Source organism: Pteropus alecto, unplaced genomic scaffold (genome assembly GCF_000325575.1).
Source record: "Pteropus alecto unplaced genomic scaffold, ASM32557v1 scaffold106, whole genome shotgun sequence".
In the NCBI taxonomy this organism is placed as follows: Eukaryota; Metazoa; Chordata; class Mammalia; order Chiroptera; family Pteropodidae; genus Pteropus; species Pteropus alecto.
Window position 1 is genome coordinate 4,437,796 of NW_006442103.1, and position 8,978 is coordinate 4,446,773.

The following is an 8,978-nucleotide window of genomic DNA, read 5'->3' on the forward strand; positions in this document are numbered from 1 at the left end:
CCACTTAGGTCTTCCATATCTTTGCTCTTGGAAACAATGCTGCAGTGAACAAATGGATGCATAGGTCTTTTCAAATTAGTGTTTTGGGTTTCATCAGATAAATATCCAGAAGTAGGATTACTGGGTCCTTCTTTGTTTCTTGTTACAGTCTTTTTTTTTTTTTTTTTAAGTCTATTTTGTCTGGTATAAGTATTCCTATCCAATCTTTCCACCACGCCCCCCCGCCCCATTTTTATTAAATATCTTTTTTCATCCCTTTACTTTCAGTCTCTGTGCATCTTTGAATCTGAAGTGAGTACTTGTAGAAAGTATTTGTGTAATAATCTTATTTTCTTATCTATTTAGCCACCTTAAGTCTATTGATTGGAGCATTTAATCCATTTACATTTAAAGTCACTGTGGATAAAGATATAGTTATTGTTATTCTATTATTCATATTTTTAACTTTTTTTCTTCTTAAAGAAGTCTTTCCAACATTTTTTGTAATACTGATTTGGTGGTGATAAACTCTTTCAGCTTTTTCTTGTCTGTGAAACTCATCTGTCCTTCGATTCTAAATGATAGCTTTACTGGGTAGTCTTGCTTGTAGGTCTTTGCTTTTCATCACTTCAAGTATTTTGTGCAATCTCTTCTGGACTGAAAAGTTTCTGTTGAGAAATCAGCTGCCAGTCTTAGAAGCTTCCTTGTAGGTAACTAACTGCTTTTCTCTTGCTGCTGTTAAGATTCTCTTTTTGTCTTTAACCCTTGGCATTTTAATTATGATATGTCTTGGTGTGGGCATTGTTTGGGTTTATCTTGTTTGGGACTCTCTGCACTTCTTAGGGTTTTATGTCTATTTTCTTCTCCAGGTTAGGGAAATTTTCTGTCATTATTTCTTCAAATAGGTTTTCAATTCTTTGCTCTCCCTCTTCTCCTTCTGGTACCCCTATGATGCAAATGTAAGTACGCTTGAGGTTGGCCCAGAGGTCCCTTAAACTATCTTTATTTTTTTTGGATTCTTTTTCCTTTTTACTGTTCCAACTGGGTGTTTTCTGCTACATTATCTTCCAAATCACTATTCAGCCCTCTGCTTCTCTAATCTGTTGATTTCCTCTAATGTATACTTCATTTTAGTTATTATGTTCTTCATTTCCAACTGGATCTTTTTTGTCTTTTCTATCTCCATTTTTATGTTTCCTATCTCATACTGTTGAAGTTCTCACTGAGATCATTAAGCATCCTTGTAACCAGTGTTTTGAACTCTGTATCTGGTAGATTGCTTACTTCCATTTTGTTCAGCTGTTTTTCTGGACCTTTGTTCTGTTCTTTCATTTGGGACATGTTTCTTTGTCTCCTCATTTTAGCTGTCTTCCTGTGTTTGTTTCAACTTATTGGTAGGGCTGCTATGTTTCCTGGTATTGGTAGAGTAACTTTACATTGTAGGTGTCTCGTGGGGCCCAGTGGCACATCAGTCTCCCTGGTCATTTGAGCTGGGTGCTCCAGGTGTGCCCCTTGTGTGGGTTGTGTGTGCCTTCCTATTACAGTTGAGCCTTGATTGTTGTCAGCACATCAATGAGAGGGGCTGCCCCTCAGGCTTATTGGTTATGAGGACTACAGTGGGGGACAAATTATGTAGAGTTGACCTTATAGAGCAGGATTCACTTTACCAGGACTCTGGTGCCTACCAATTCTGCCTTTTGGGTGTGTTGTTGTGGAAGTGGTTGGTAGTGCTCTGGTGTGGACTGGAACTGGCCACTTTTTGTGTTGGTTCAGAAACTTCTTGGGAGGTTCTCTTGTGCAGACCAAGCTCAGCTACTGCCTGTGGCCTGCCTGGGCCACATGGTATGAGTGACAAAGCAATCTGCAGATGGTTGCCAGTTGTGCTGGACTTAAAGGTGCCTGTGAGAGGCTAAGATGAGAACCAAGGCTGGCTGTCACTAGTGCCAGGCTTAGGGCTGCTCAGAAAGATTTATGGGTCATGCCAAGGCCAGATGCTGCTTGTTTGTGGTTTGTGAATCTTTGAGAGGCTTTAGAAAAATCCGTAGCATGCTCCAAGATGGATCATTTGTATGGAAAAGCCACTGGCAGCAGTTTTGATGGGCCTGCAATTTGGGTGGAGTGGGGTCTCAAGGAATCACTATAGGGCAGTGTGAACAGTCTCAGCTAGGTTCAGGGAGACTCATATATGGTAGCCACCTGCATCTGTATGCTGAGTGAAGAAAGAAATAATAATAAAATAATAATAATAATAATAATAATAATAATAATAATAATAAGGCTTATAATAATAAATAAGGCTTCTATCAGCACTTTTTGTCTGGGAGAAAGCTGTCCCTCTACCCCTCATCATGAAGCCGGACAATTTAGTTCTTCCCTGTATGTCCCTCGTGCCTTTCAAGCTGCTGCCCCAGTGCTAGAGCTTAAGGCAAGTGAGTCATCAGCAAGAAGGTATGTGGGCCCTTTAAGAGGATTGTCTGGGACTCCATTCAGCCATAATCTCTGCTGGTTTTCATAGCCAGAAGTTATGGAGACTTCTCTCTCTGGCATTGGACCCCCGAGTTGGGAGCTTGATGTGGAGCTGGGACCCTTTGCTCTACAGGGGGGACTTCCACAGCTGAGATATCCTTCCTGATTTTTAATCACCACATGTGAATGTGGGACCAGCCCATTCAACATCTCTACTCCTCCTATCAGTCTCAAGGTGTCTTCTGTATATCCTTAGTTATAGGACTTCCGTTCAACTAGACTTCAGGCGATTCTCAATTATGGTTGTTCTGTAGGTTAGCTGTAATTTTGATGTGGTGGTGGCAGGAGGCCAGCACAATGTTTGCCTACTCTGCCATCTCGACTGGAACACTCTGCTGAAGTTTTATTATAAGTCTGATCTATCAGATAAGGAAGATCAAAGGATTTCTCAGACTGATTATTATTTAGAAGATGAAAGAGATTATTTATTTACTATTTCCTTCTGTGCTGGACTCCAGTTATTGAATAATATGCTTGAATTCCTAATAAATTTAATGTTTCAAGTCGAACAATATTTTCCCTCTTATAAGTAAACTCTAATTTCTTGGAAAGTATTTGATGAGCCATTAATTTTGCCAAATCTACACAAAAACTCAGATAAGGAAAAGTATTTGCAACTAGGATTGAGAAGGAATATTCTATCTTTAATCAGTATTTTAAATGGCACACGATTAAGAATTTTTAAATGTTTCAATAATATCTAGTAGCAATGCTAAACACTATGGCATTAAAATGATTTAAATTGCAGTAGTATATATCAACTTAAGCAAATAAAAAATAAGATTTTACCTCCCACTCCCAACCAATAGGTAGGATCAATTTAAGGTATAAAAATATTTTTTAATGGTTTGATTTTCAAGAAGTAATTTTTGTTACTAGGAACTGAATTTTAATTAAAAGTCTGTCTATTTTCAAATATCCACAATAGCTAGATGACATCTTACAGAATATGACAGTGAGAGTCAAGCAGGACCAAAAGAAATGTTCTTAATCAATTATACATATTCATATTTAGACTTTCAAGTGTTGAAAATGCTTTTCTCTATGAGGCCTGGTCATAATTAAGAATCAATAATCTAAAGAATTTAGCAAAAGACAGAAAAAGCAAGACTACTTTTCTTTTTTGCCCCAAACCCCAGGCCACAGGAATCCTGGCTTCCCTCAACTCTCTAGTAGACCACACTTGGGCACCTTTTCATATTCTAACTCCTACTATCTATAATATCTGATGAACTATAGTGACCATTGACATATTTACTTATAGTCACAGTTTCTCAGGGTAACAATATCAAATATATTAAATTTACTCCTTTAGCACAAACATTCAGAAAGATAGGGGACATAAAGGCAAAACAGTTCCATGATGAATAAGAGAAAAAGTTCATAAGAATGCAAGAGAGGAAGTGTTATTGTGCATTAATTAGTTAATTTAAGCAATAAGTTATTCTAATGTGCTTTTTAGAAACACTTAAAAGTGTATTGTTTTTATTCTGACCAAGATCCAAATGACTTTAAAACGCGATTATGTTTAATAAAAAATAAAATTAAAATTACTTTTACACAGCAATGAGAAATGACTTAATATCCTAATAGTGTAACGGTCTGTGGGGTTATTTTATTTCAGCCCCACCTTCCTTAGGTTTATTTTCCTTTCTGTCACATTCAAGACTTATTTTTTCACTATATACTTTGTAACTCTTTTAATAGAAAGCAAAAGTTTTAAAATATTTTAATTTGGATTATTTTATGCATTGTATTCTGCTGTTTTGTTGATATTTACTTCAATTTTAAAATCATCAAAATTTTGAAAGTAATGCTTGTGGAATATATTTTTCTCAATTAGTTAACATTGCAAAATTGTGTCATTATCTTTAAAGATGCGTAACAATGATCAAAAAGAAGAACTGCAGCTTCTTTAAATTCTTAACCATAAGAGCTACTGGAGGTTCCAGCCACTACATCTTCCTGTAAATACAGCTATTTATAAATGTAGTAATCAGAAGGCTATGATAAATTCTCCCCTAGGAAGGGATTAGTAAATGGGTTCACTTCAATCAGAAAATTTCTAAGATGGGAGACTAGAAAGGAGAAAAAATATTAAGAAGCCAATTGATTTTATCAACTATATTACCTTTTTCATCTGCCAAAGGCAATTCAGAGTTTAAAGAAAAAAATTCAATAAATGTCAATTTAACTCCTACTCTATGCCAGGATCCTTTCTGGGAAACATGGTATTTAGTTTGCTGATATTAAAATGCAAATTGCAGGCACTGTAAAGTCAGAAGTATGAAATAAAACATTATGGTATTGATGCGGGAAAAGACAAATGGATTACTGTAACAAAAATGGGTCCAGAAATTAACCCATGTATGGATAAATATTCAATAATTGATAATAGAGTGGCAGTAAATATGTACTGAATTTTTTTCTTAATAATTGATAGAAAAAATTAAGTTGAATCTCTATTTTATGCAATTTGCAAAAAATAAATTCCACATTGATTAAAGATATAAACGTGAAAATCAACACACTATAGAAAATAGGAAACTACGCTTATAACTTTGAGATAGAAGAGGATTTTAAAACATTATATAGAATGATGTCAGAAGCATGGCAGAGTGAGGCATCTCCCTGGATCTCTCCTCTTGAAATAATAATAAGCTGAACATCTAAAACTCAACAAATAATACACAACCAACATAAAAGCACGTCTGAGAGATCTGTGCATCAGAGTTTCAAAAGGTCGGAAACACATGAGTCTAGTGCATAGACTGGGAGAAACAAAGGAGCTGCTTTTCACAGCTGGAGCTCCCTGAAGAAGGAGGGAAGGGGAGAATTTGTGGCCAGTCCCCAAATAGCCCTTCCTGAGGAATCAGTGTTTCCACAAATGGAGCCCAGGGATCAGGGCAGAAAATGGAGCAGGAACAAAGTATAGAGGGGTAACATCTGTATCTTAGCAGCCACCATGCCAAATGGGAGGCTAAGACATGGAACCTGGCAGCTCTCCCACCACCAACCCAGAGTACGCTCACCCCCCACCCCATATCCTCTCAGACCTAGCACCGTGGAGCTTCAGGGAAATTTGCACAACCAATACTGAAACATAAACCACAGCCAGTACCACAGACAGGTGCTGGAACCGAGGGAACTTGGTTGCAGATCAAATAAACAGTACATTGGAGAGAAATAGCATTTTTAGCCTCAAAACAGAGATTCGAGGGGTTTGAATGCCATCTACTGGAAATCAAAAGAAAAACTTTCTTATCAACTGACTAAAAAGAGACTTCTATATAATGAATCTTTTTAAAAAAAAAAAAAAAAAAGCACAGTACAGTCTCAGTAACACCCAGGCAGAGAAATAGTCCATCAAACACCATGAACAGCAAAGGTGACAAGGCATCTCAGTAAGAAAGAGAAAAGTCTTAAAGAAATAGAAATATACAATTTAAATGGCAGAGAAATCAGCATTGCACTTCTGAAAAAACTCGATGAGATGCAAGAAAAACCTGATTGACAATTCCAAGAACTTAGAATCAAATAGACCCACAAAATGAGTTTTTTTTAGCAAGGAGATTGAAACCCTAAAAAATAACCAAATAGAACTTCTGGAGATAAAGAAAACATTAAAAGAGATGAAGAATAAAATAGTAAGCTTAGGAAATAGAGCTGACTGGATGGAGGAAAGTGATATCAGAGATATCAAAAACATAAATCTGGAAATGACTCAGAAGGAAGAAGAGAGACCTGAGAATTAAACAAAAGGAAAGAACTATAAGAGAACTATCTGACACTGTGAGGGAAAGCAGCATAAGAATTATGGGTATACCAGAAGGAGAAGAGAAAGAGAAGGGAATAGACAGCATATTCGAACGAATAGATGACAGAATTTCCCAAAGCTAAGGAATGAACTGGATCTGAAAATCCAAGATGCAAACAGAACACCCAATTATCTCAACCCCAAAGCCTTCTCCAAGACACATTATATTAAAATTGTCAAAAATTAATGACACAGAAAGAATTCTTAAGGCAGCCAGGGAAAAGAAGATAGTAATCTATAAAGGAAAACCCATTAGACTATCTTTGGACTTCTCAGCACAAACCCTACCAGCAAAAAAAGAAGTAAAACCAAATATTCAAACTATTAAGTGAAAGGAATTACCAACCAAGAATAATATGTCCAGCAAAGCTCTCCTTTAGATATGAAAGAGAAACAAAGACTTTCACAGACATAAAAAGTTGAGGAAATTCTCTACTACAACCTGTATTACAGGTAATACTGAAGGGGGGGTCATTCAACCTGAAACAAAAAGACGAAAAATACATAACTATGAATATGACATTGAACAGGAAGACAGAAGCAGGAAAATGCAATTCTTATTAAGAATAGTATATTATAAGCTAAAACATTAAGAAGATAATTGCTACTGCAAGTTTGAAATGAACATTCAGCATACATAGGGACAATTTGAGACAACAAGAACAGAAAAGAGGAGGAATCAAAGTCCAAATTCACAAAGAGGAATATGGATAAGGACACACAGAAGGAAATGGACTGCTCTCTCTCTCTCTCTCTCTCTCTCTCTCTGTGTGTGTGTGTGTGTGTGTGTGTGTGTGTAACTATCCTTTACATAAGCTTAATGGTAAGCACACACCAAATATCGAGAACTGAGAAACGTAAAATAAAATAAGAGGGACCAGAGGGAAAAACCACAAAACCCTACCAAATTAAAATAACAGACAGAAACAATAGGACAAAGAAACAATGGAAACACTGAACTACCAGAAAACAAAAGATAAAATGGCTATAGGAAAACCTCATAGTTCAATAATCACCCTAAATGTAAATGGACTGAACTCACCTATAAAAAGTCACAGAGTAGTAGAATGGATCATAAAAAAAACCAAAACCACATGCTGCCTTCAAGAGACACAACTCAGTTGCAAGGACAGATACAGACTCAATGTGAAATATGGAAAACAATATTCCAAACAAATGGCATCCAGAGAAAAGGGGGTATAGCTGTGCTTATATCTGATGAAATAGACTTCAAGAGAAAAAATGTAAAGAGAGATACTAATGGACACTTAAAATGATAAAGGGAATCATAAATCAAGTAGACAGAACATTTATTAATATCTATGCCCACAATCAGGAAGTCCCAAAGTATATAAAGCAATCACTAACAGAACTGAATGGAGAAACTGACCAAAACACTATCATAGTAGAAAACCTAAATATCCCACTGTTGGATATGGATAGATCATCCAAACAGAAAATCAAAAAGGAATAACATCCTTAAATGATACATTAGACCAATTGGACATATCGGCATTACAGAATATTTCATCCCAAAACAGCTGCTTATACATTCTTCTCTAGTGCACATGGAATATTCTCAAGGATTGAACACATACTGGGGACAAAATTAGCATCAACAAATATAAGAAGACTAAAATCATACCAAGCATATTCTCTGATCATAATGCGTTTAAGCTGGAGAACTACTGTAAAAAGAAAATGGGAAGAACCACAAATACATGGAGATTAAACACCATGCTACTGAAGAATTACTGGGTCAGAGAAGAAGTAAAAACAGAGATCAAGGGATACATAGAAACAAATGACAGTGATAATACAACATATCAAACTTTTGGGAAATGACAAAAGTGGTAATAAGAGGAAAGTTCATATCGTTATGGGCTTATCTCAAAAAAAAAAAAAAAGCCCAAATAAACAACCTAACACTTCATCTTTAAAAAATTATTAAAAAAAAAAACAAATGAAGCCCAAAGTAAACAGAAGGAAGGAAATGATCAAAATTAGAGCAGAATTAAATGAAATTAAGAATAAAAAGACAATAGAAAAAATAAATACAACAAACAGCTGGTTATCTGAGAAGATTAATAATATTGACAAACCGTCGGGTAGACTCGCTACAGAAAAAAGACGAAGGACACAAATAAACAATATCAGGGATGAAAGGTGAAGTTATGACAGGTACTGCATAAATACAAAGGATAGTACAAGAATACTATGAAAAATTATATGACACCAAATTTAATAACCTAGAAGAAATGGACAAGTTCTTAGAAATACACAACCTTCCTAGACTGAATTAAGAAGAAATGGACAAATCTAAATATATCGATCAGCAGCATGGAAATTGAAACAATCATCAAAAACCTACCAAAAAGTAAAAGTTCCAGAACCTGAGGGCTTCACCTGTGAATTCTACCAAACATTCAAATAAGATTGAATACCTATTCTCCTCAAACTCTTCCAAAATATTCAAAGAGGAAGCAATACTTCCTAACTCATTTTATGAGGCCAATATTACCCTGATCCCAAAACCTGGTAAAGATAACACACAAAAATAAAACTACAGACCAATCTTTCTCATGAACACAGATGCAAAAATCCTAAATAAGACACTACCAAATCGAATACAGCAACACATTAAAAAGATTATACA